Raw genomic sequence first — 9,872 nt, forward strand, 5'->3', positions numbered from 1 at the left:
TACTGGATCAGAGAAGCAAGAGAACAGCCCAAAGATGTGATTTTATCAATTCCACAGCTGCGCCTACCTACTTGAGCTATCTCCCGAATTCGGTGGCTAGGCACATTCGATTGTGTCTATTTTATAGGGCAGGGAACTGAGGTGTAAGAGTGTGTCTGACTTGGTCAAGGCCACACGGCTGGTCAGAGTCTACAGCAGCGGTTCTCACGCTTCCTAGTGCTGCGACCCTTTAATCCAGTTCCTCAGGTTGTAGTGACCCCCAACCATTAAAGTATTTTCATTGCTATTTCATAACTGTAATTTTGCTGCTGTTATGAACGAAATATCTGACAGTCATGTGACCCCCAAAGGGGTTGAGAACCCCTGGCCGACATTAACTGGAGCTTTTGATCCAAAAAAAAAAAAAACCTTAAATTCTGTTAGGGAGACTTTCGTCCGACTTAGTCAAGGCTTGGTGGGGAAATCAGCAATAGGCTTTGTATTGTTTGAGCCGTAATGATTTTTGAAACATAAAGTAGTTTATTCGTCTGATTTGAACTCAGGTATGAACATTTCATGCCGAGTTATCTGTTTCAAGCAACAACTTTTAACAATGGAGCTCAGTTATCTACTCCAGCACGTAAGGGAGACACTCCCACTGAGGGCTAGAAACAGTTAACAGCCCAGAGAAGAAATAGGAGCCTGGGAAAGTCTAGATATGGATAAGGAAAGAACAGTGGCACAGTAGGTATTGTTTTTCAGAAAAAAAAATGAGGTTACTGAAGACCGATTGAGTTGTGTTGTATTTGTATAGGCTTCGGTCCTTATTTCCCACCGTGTGGCCTTCATGGGCCAAAGAGCAGATTCTACAAGCTGAGGGTCATGGCGTTACTTCTGCATCCTCATTTGGATGTTGTTTTCCCATAAACCCACCTGTCCCGGGAAAATGGAAAGTCAGTCAGTCAGAGGGAAACTCATTTGAGACCCATGGAGGTGGTATGGGACAAACCTGTGACCCCAGGGTTGCAGAGGAGGGGAAAGGAACCCCTGACATTATCTGGCTAGATAGCTTAGCCTAATTAATTGATCAGCCCCAGGCCAGCGAGAGACTGCATTATAAAACCAGTGGGTGGTTCTTGAGGAGTAACAACATCTGTAGTCTGTAGCTGTTCTCTGGCCACCATGAGAGTGTGCACCCACCCACCCCTGGACAAAAAGAAAATCAAGAAAAGTTTCTTTAGAAGCAGAGGAAAGAGTTCGATGAATTTTCAAGTCTAAATCTATATATGTTTTTAAATGAAAAAAAAAAAGACACTTAAATTTCTAAACAACCAGAAAAAAAAAGTTGTATTGAAAGCATAGCAGGCTTTCAGAAGGTCCTCGTCCTACAGCCAGGCCAGTGGGCTGACTCAGGCAGGGTTTGTAGGGAAGCTGCAAAGTGTGACCTCACTAAGAGGAACTGGGAGTTTGGGAAGAGGGTCCCGGCGACTGTAGAATCCAGACCGCCCGGACAAACATGAGCACTAAACTCCAAATCTAGCTTTACCCTCTGAGCGCTGAGATGAGGAAACTGAGCCCCCGTGAAAAGACTTGCTTTGTTTAAATGTCATGCAACGAATGGATGCCAGGGCTTAGGTTTATGATCTTTAAAAATCCTGGGAGTCCGCTATGGAGACTCAAACTTTACAACTTGGTTTCTGTTTTTAAATAATGTTCTGCTAGGTCTTAGAGGTGGCTCCCTGAGTAAGAATGCTTACTGCTCTTCCAAAGGACCCTCGATAGCTTTGGGGCATCTCCAGGTTGGAAGGCTTACAACAGCCTGTAACTCCAACTTCAGGGGATCTCGTATCCACTTCTGACCCCGGCTGGTAACTGCATACACATGGCGTGCATACATGTAGCACACCATACACATGAATACAAATACATCTTTAAAAAAATGCCACTCTCCCCCACACCAAAAGCGATTTTCCCTTTTTTGGCCACAGTAATGTCCGAAGCTCATTCAAATGACATTTTCATCACCTCTCTCACCTTGTCGCCTACTTTCTTATGACTTGTGATGTTTGCCGTTGATCTATAGGCTTCTATTTGAAGTCTGACTGCCCACCACCACCCTTATCTGTGGTCGAAGTTTGCAGAACTCCCTGGGTGTTCTTATTTTGTGCGCGCATGTGCAACTCTTCATACACGATTGAATTTATTCCTCATGTACTTCCTTCACCCCTCAGCGGACTGCACAGCAGTCTGGACCGGAGCAGGCCCATCACTGAAGTGTCCTTGCTGGGCATTGGGAGGACAACGGAGACTTTACTTCCAGAGTGGCCCTTTTGTTACCCAACCCCTAATGGCTAGGGAGTCTTGTGCCTAAGACACACCAGAGTTTTCAGCCCTCCTGCTTCTCCTTATCACTTTCCCTCGAGGGAGTGTTCCCTAGTGGAAAGAGCTTTGCAAGAATCAGTGATTTCTTACCGTGGCAGTCAGTCCTGTTTCTTTTCTTGCTTAGGAATGATGCGAAGTAAATTAGTATAGAATACTTGGAATGCAGGCCCTTGGATTGGGTGTTTTGGGGGAGGAGGAGGCAAAAAAGAAACTCCTTTCTGCTCTTGGCTTTGGACTTTCCCTTCTTCCCTCCCTCCCTCCCTCCCTCCCTCCCTCCCTCCCTCCCTCCCTCCCTCCCTCCCTCCCTCCCTCCCTCTCTTCCATACTTCTTTCCTTCCATGTTTTTTTTAAACAGCATCTCATTGTGTAGCCCCAACAGGGCGATATAGACTAAACTGGCATAAACACCCCCCCCCCCCCCCCCGCCGCCTTTACCTCCCAAGTCCTGGGATTAAAGACACACGCCACTGTGCCTGGCTTTATACCTTTGTTTTAAGACAAGATTTCTCTATTGCAGCTCACACTGACTTTGAACTTGAAATCTTCTTTCCTGCTTCAGCTTCCAGGGTGCTGGGATTACAGGCATGCCATCATGTCTAGGGTTCTGGATCTTTCTCCCTTCTCTAACTAGCCGCCCTCTGTCCTTGCCCGGTCCTAGGCCATGTTTCAAGTAAGCCCCTTTTCTGTTGTTGTCCTGTGGAGCTCTAGGGCTCCAGGACAACCCATTTCCCAATCCATTGCTCTGCTGCCTCCTTCTGTGCCCTGCCAAGACTGTTCTAGAAGTTTCACGATCTTGCTTCAACCCCGAACCAAAGAAACATGAGTCAAATTCAACAGCATTCTCGACTCTGAACCAAAAGATCTGAGCAAGGCAGTCCCATCCCAATGTCGAGGCTGGCGTCCTCAGGATCTTTCGAACCACCTAGGATCTGTGAACGTCATTTGCTTCCTCTGCCTCTTCTCTAGCTCGCCCATGTTGACCCCCTAGTGTCTCAGTGTTCACCTGACCCATAGAGTAATCTGGGTAGTAAATGGTGCATTGCTTCCGTGACAAGTGCCTTTAGCACCGCTGCTTTAAATGGAGTCGCCTCTCTCTCTCTCTCTCTCTCTCTCTCTCTCTCTCTCTCTCTCTCTCTCTCTGTGTGTGTGTGTGTGTGTGTTCCTGTGGACCTGCACCTGTGTGTGTATGTTGGCTTCAGTGCTGTCTCCCTTGTTTTGGGAAACAGGCCCTTTCATTGATTTGGAGCTCACCAAGTAGGCTAGCCGGGCAGCCTAGTGAGTCCCAGAGATCTGCCTGTCTGCATCTCCATCCCTGGGGTGATAAGAGCCCTCTGTTATACCTGGCTTTTGAAAATGGGATCACGTTCAGGTCCTCAATGCTGGCAAGGCAAGTGCTTTCCTGGCTGAGCCATTTCTCCTGCCCGGGCCAGACCTTTTGGCATTGTGACATAACTCTCTCTCTTCTACAAAGTTTTTGCCTACGAACCGCAATGAAGTTTTCAAAATCGTAAAAGTCTTTCATAACAATTGAAATAAGTGTATGGTTTGTGTTTAGCTGTATTCATACCTGTCCTCAGGCACATGCAACCTGTAGGCCAGGGGTGACACATGCCTAGAAAGTCCTCCTGTGTTCATGGATGTTTCCTATGATCACTTCAGCCCCAAGCAATGGCACACACTTACTTACACATAGACCGGCGCATACATACACATCATTAAAAATCATAGAACAAATCTTTTTTTTTTTTTTTTTGGTTTTTCGAGACAGGGTTTCTCTGTGGTTTTGGAGCCTGTCCTGGAACTAGCTCTTGTAGACCAGGCTGGTCTCGAACGCACAGAGATCCGCCTGCCTCTGCCTCCCAAGTGCTGGGATTAAAGGCGCGCGCCACCACCGCCCGGCTTTAGAACAAATCTTTAAAAGGTATTTCTCCAAGGCAGAGAAAAGCTAACTAGACAAACAGATGTTTTCATCCCTAAGATTTACGAGACAGAGAACTACAAGGTGTATTGTCTGCATGCGTCATACAGGGGCCCAGAGGGCAAAGGTGAGGGTGAGGATGGTTAGTAAGCCGGAGAAGTGTGTCCACAATATACCACAAGTGGGCAGCAGGCAAGCCAGACCAGGATGCTGAGATTTACGTCTGAGTGAGGCTGAAGAAGCCAAAGGCTACCGTTCCCAGGGAGCTACCATTCCAGGTGGGTGTGAGCCACCCAATGTGGGGGATGAGAATTGATCTTAGGTTCTCTTTAAGAGCAGCGCATACGCAGAACTATCGAACCCCCTCTCCCTTGCTCCTCCTGGACACTTCTGTCTTCAAATGTTATTTCCTAGCTCATGAAGATGGGTATGAAGCTGCCTCCATGCGCTGTGGTGCGTGGGTAAATGTCAGGATAACAAATAGGCTCTATTCCCAGGAAAGAAAGGGTGGAAGGGCATTGCAGAGCAGAAGCGTTATGATAGCACAGCTGGAAAGGGCAGCGAACTAGATGGCAGAGCCAGAGAGAAGGAACAAGAAGACAGCAGCTTCAGCCTTGTAACTCCCCATTAAAGGACGGGAAGCCGAAGCCTCCCCCAGGGTAAGGCGGGTGGTGCTGGCAAGGAAGACTAGACTCCTACACACTGCTCTGGATTCCTCACTCCAGCAGAGGTTCTGGTGAGTGGCTGCTCTGGCTTTCCTGGTCAGCAGTGCTGAGGACATTCGTTCTGTCTCGCCCCATGTCTTAGAAGGCTATGACTCGGTGCTGTCTTGAGAGGAAGCCTATTGTTTTAAGACTGATCACAGAGAACAATCACAAATCAGGACTTGATGGCAACTTGCCACTGCCAACAGGCCACCAGAGGCTCCTGCAATGAAGGTCTCCATTCTTTTAGCTGCTTTGGAGACTAGTAGACCCCAACGAGAGTTCCGTGGGCTGCTCCAGCCCAGTAGCTACCCTCCTACTTTCCCTGCCCTGTGATGGTGTGAGGGGACAACAAAAATCAAGCCTGGGGTAACTGTGGAGATTGATAGTACCAAGCCAGAGGTCAGCCGGCCACTTGAACTCTAGGACATCTCTACAGTGCAATTTTCTGTTCACGTGATGGAGAATTCTAACACTCAAGTTCAAACCCCCTCACTCCATTGGGCATTTAAAACTAAACAGGATCAGTAAGCAGAAAGCACTGACATGGGCCTTAAAGTAACAGATCTCAGTGCTCCACCTACCCCGCCCCCCACGCCAGCACACTTGGGAGACATTCCTTGGCTTGGAAATTACTTACCCAAAGCATAAGTGTGTGTGTGTGTGTGTGTGTGTGTGTGTGTGTGTGTGTTCCTCTGAAGTCGGTGAGAACCTACCTAGGACAGAGGTTAAAATTCTGGATGGTGTCCATGTGAAGCAGCCTCTACAATAACTATAATACCACGGAGTAACTGACCTTCAACATCTCAGGGTTCGGCATCAGCTTGAACTGGTACAAAAGTCACCAAATTCAACTGACTCCCTGCAGGTCCCACTGTTAGCGAATTCAGAACGAAGCTGTGCCAATGCATTGTTTTGGGGCTTTGGGTTATTATTCTTATTTTTGTCTTTGTGGTTTCTATTTTCCCATATTCTTATTATTTGCATTTTATTTTTTAAAGTAACATTATTTTTATTTCTCTTCTTACATTTATATAATGAGGCTTACACATTTTCCTCTATTGAGAAAAAGGTTTTTGTATCTCTTTTCTCTCACTCTTTCTAATATTCTTTCCATCCCTTCTGCTTGTTTCTCTTTTCCTTTAAACTACATTCTTCTTCCCCACTCCTCTTTTATTTCATTCAATTACCATTTCTATTTTTTTTTACCATAAGTAATTTGACTCATGGTTCACATGGTTTCACTAAGGCATTTTTATCCCTTGGTTGAGCCTCCCTCAGCCTCTCCCCATCCGCCCATCTTTGCTTGTGTCCTTCTGGATCCTGGTGGTCTTCTTTGCATCTTCATGCCTCATTTATCCCATCACCTCGCCCAGCTCTCTTCATTCAAGATGTCTTTTTTTATTCTCCCTGCCTTGAGACAGTTTTTGTCTCAAGAACTTTACACACACTCACTCACATATAAACACACATGCCTGAAGGTTGGAAGTTACACTCTGCGTGTGACAGACCTGTGGTATTTACCTTTCTGATTTGGAGACAGCTCACATCATATACTCATATTCAGATCAGTTCATATTTTTTCAGATTTCGTAATGTATTTTTTGTCTTTACAGGGGAATAAAATTCCCTTGTGTATGTGTATTGCGTTTTCATTATCCAGCAGTTGGTGGACATCTATGCTGATTCAATGTCCTTGCTCTTATGAAAAGGCTGCAATAAACACAGATGAGCAAGTATCTCTGTTGGAGAATATGGAGTCCTTTGAGTGTGTGTTCAAGAGTAGTACAGCTGGGTCATATGTGATTTCTAGAATTAGTCTTTTGAGAAACCTCCATGTTCATTTCCGTGCTGACTCAACTAGTTTATACTCCCACCAACAATGAATAAGTCTTCTTTGCCCCCACAGTCTTAGCAACCTTTGTTTTCTGATGCTAGTCATTCTGACTGTAGTGAGAAGGAATCTTAGAGTAATTTTAGTTTGCATTTTCCTGATGGATAAGAATGTCAAACACCCTTTCAAGTATTTGTTGTACATTTGTATTTATTCTTTTTACTTAAATATTTTATTGAAATTTTTCTCATACAATATATTCTAATCGTGTTGACACTACTCCCATTATCAAAATAACAATACTAGATTTCCTTCTATGGCCTATGACTTCACCAGCCATGAGTTTTTGGTCAGGTTTATAGTACCATGATTGAATTCTTCCTGTGGAATGTGCCTTACATCCATCCAATCAAAAAGTGGTTGGTTGCCTTGAAAACACTCATGCCACTATTGAGTGAATGGGCACATCTTTCCTGGCTGATTGATATTTTAACTCATAGGATTCACATCTAGGGAAGACCATCAATGACTTTTCTCCCCCAGTAGCCTGCATAACATCTTCCTTAGCTATGAGAAATAGCTAGCAGGGGAGAAACTTGCACGTAAGTTCCAGCAACAGCATGTCTTCAACAATAAGATCTTGCAGCCCAGTTCTAGCGGCAAACCAAGAGCAATGACAATGGCTTGTATTGCTTTGGGAGCCTTTAGGGTCTCCTATACCTGCATCCATAAGGAAGTATCGCATTGGGATTTTTCTTAAATAACATGGCTTCTGGGGGTGCATCCTTCAATCTTCCCTTTCAATTTGTATTTTTAATTAGCTCACCAAAAGGTTTCCATATAGCTTTTTATACACGTTTGGCCTTGTTTAATCCTTCCCCCAGTTCATTATCTCCTCCAACACTCACTTCCCATCCTCACTTAAACCTTTCCATCCCCATTATTCCGTGACAGCATTAGTCATGTCGCATATGTTCTACTGGCCTTCTCCCCTTAAAGCCTCTCCTTCCCACCCCCACTGGTCACTGTCTAATATATTGGCCTACACAGACACTCCAGGTTAAAAACACAGATCTTAAATTTAAAGTTGGGATTCACACGTGAAAGAGAACATGGCCCATTTGTCTTTTGGGACCTGGGTTACTTCACTTGGTATAATATTTTCCCCTTCCATCCATTTATCTGAAATTTTCACATTTTTCTTTTTGTTTTCAGCAGAATCAATTTCATTGCACATATGGACCACATTTTTATTACCCATCCATCAGTTAGCAGCCATCTTTGGTGACCCCATACAGATCTTTGCATATATGCGTAAGAGTGTTACGGCTGGGACGTACACATAATAGTTTTATTTTTAGCTTTTCTGAGGCTTCCGTGGTAGCTGCATCAGTTCAAACTTCCACCAACAGTGAATAAGGGTTCTCCTGTCCCCACATCCTGGCAAGAAATTTCTTGTTACCCATATTTTAGGGTAGACATTTAGTCTGGGATCAGATGGAACCTCAAAGAAGACTCGATTCTTGGTTCAATAGATTCTGTATACTGCTCTGACACTTTTAGTTCTGTAATTTCTAGGCTTTCACGGTTGTTTCTTTACCCACTTCTTTTGTGTTTGGATTTTTTTTTTCTCTAAGGCCCTAAGGTACATCTTTAAGTTGCTTATTTGAAACCTCTGTGATTTTTTTTATTTAGGTATTTAGAGTTATGGACTTATGTCTTAAGACTTCTTCCATTGTAACCCCTAGATTTTGGGTTTTGGTATTTTGTGTCTCCATTTTCATTCAGTTCTAGGAATTTGAAAATGTTCTTGACTTTTTCAGTGACTCATTTAATAGTCAGTAATATGCTGTATAATCTCCATGAGTTTGTGAATTTTCTGTGGTTTCTCTTGCTTTTGATTTCTAGATGTATTCTACTGTGATCAGATAGTATGCAAAATGTTATTTTCATTTTCCCATATTTTTGAGAAGTTTTGTGTCCTTAAATAGGATCTGGTTTACAGAAACTTTGGTGGGTTACCCAGAAGATTCTGTATTCTGCGGTGTCTGGATAGGCTGTGGTGTAGATGTTGGTTAAGTTCATCTGTTATGTGTCTTAATTACTGCTCCATTGCTATGAAGAGATACCACGACCAAGGCAACTCTTCTAAAAGAAAGCATTTGATGGGTGACTTGCTTACAGTTTTAGAGGTTTAGTCCATGATCTTGATGGTGGGAAGTGTGGCGGCAGGCAGGCAGGCATGGTGCTGGAGAAGTAGCTGAGAATGTTGTATCCTGATCTGCAGGCAGAAAGAGGCCTGGTGTGATCTTTTGAAACCTCAAAGCCCACTCCCAGGGACACACCTTCTCCAACAAGGCCACAACTCCTAGCCATTCTAATCCTCAAACACATTAACCACAATACAGAAATAGGATGGTTAATTTGTGATTTTATTTATAGAATGTGGTGCACCTCTGCCAAATGACTGTTTGCTCAGAACTGCAAGTCATCTTTGTGGATTGTCCCCTTAACTACTATGAAATGACCTTTCTGTATCTTCATCAGATCTGGTTTGAAATCTATTTTGTAAGATATTAGATTAGTTTCATCTTTTTGTTTCCCCAGTTCCATTTGCCTGGAATACCTTTTTCCATCTTTCTACCCTAAGATAGCATCCATCATTAAAGGCAAAATGTATTTATTAAGGGCAAGAAATAATTGATTCTGTTTTTATTTTTAAGTCCAATCTGCTAGTCTGTATCTTTTGATTAGAAATTTGAGATCATTAGCATCCAGAATTATTATGGGAAAATGTATGTGGTCTCTATCACGGTTGATTTTGTAGTGTTTGGTGTTTTTCCAATTCTCATTTGTTAAAATCCTGTTGTTGAATATTTAATCCCATTCCTGTAGGCTCTTGAATGGAATGTGTTTATCATTCTCTTCCATCCAAAGCCTCTGTAGAGTTGGCTTAGTATTCATAAACTCCTTTAGTGTGCTTTTTATCATGGGACATTTTTATCTTTCCTTATGTTATGATAAATGTTTTTGCTGGATATAATAGCTTTGGCTG

The sequence above is a fragment of the Chionomys nivalis genome, chromosome X, assembly GCF_950005125.1.
Source record: "Chionomys nivalis chromosome X, mChiNiv1.1, whole genome shotgun sequence".
Classification (NCBI taxonomy): domain Eukaryota; kingdom Metazoa; phylum Chordata; class Mammalia; order Rodentia; family Cricetidae; genus Chionomys; species Chionomys nivalis.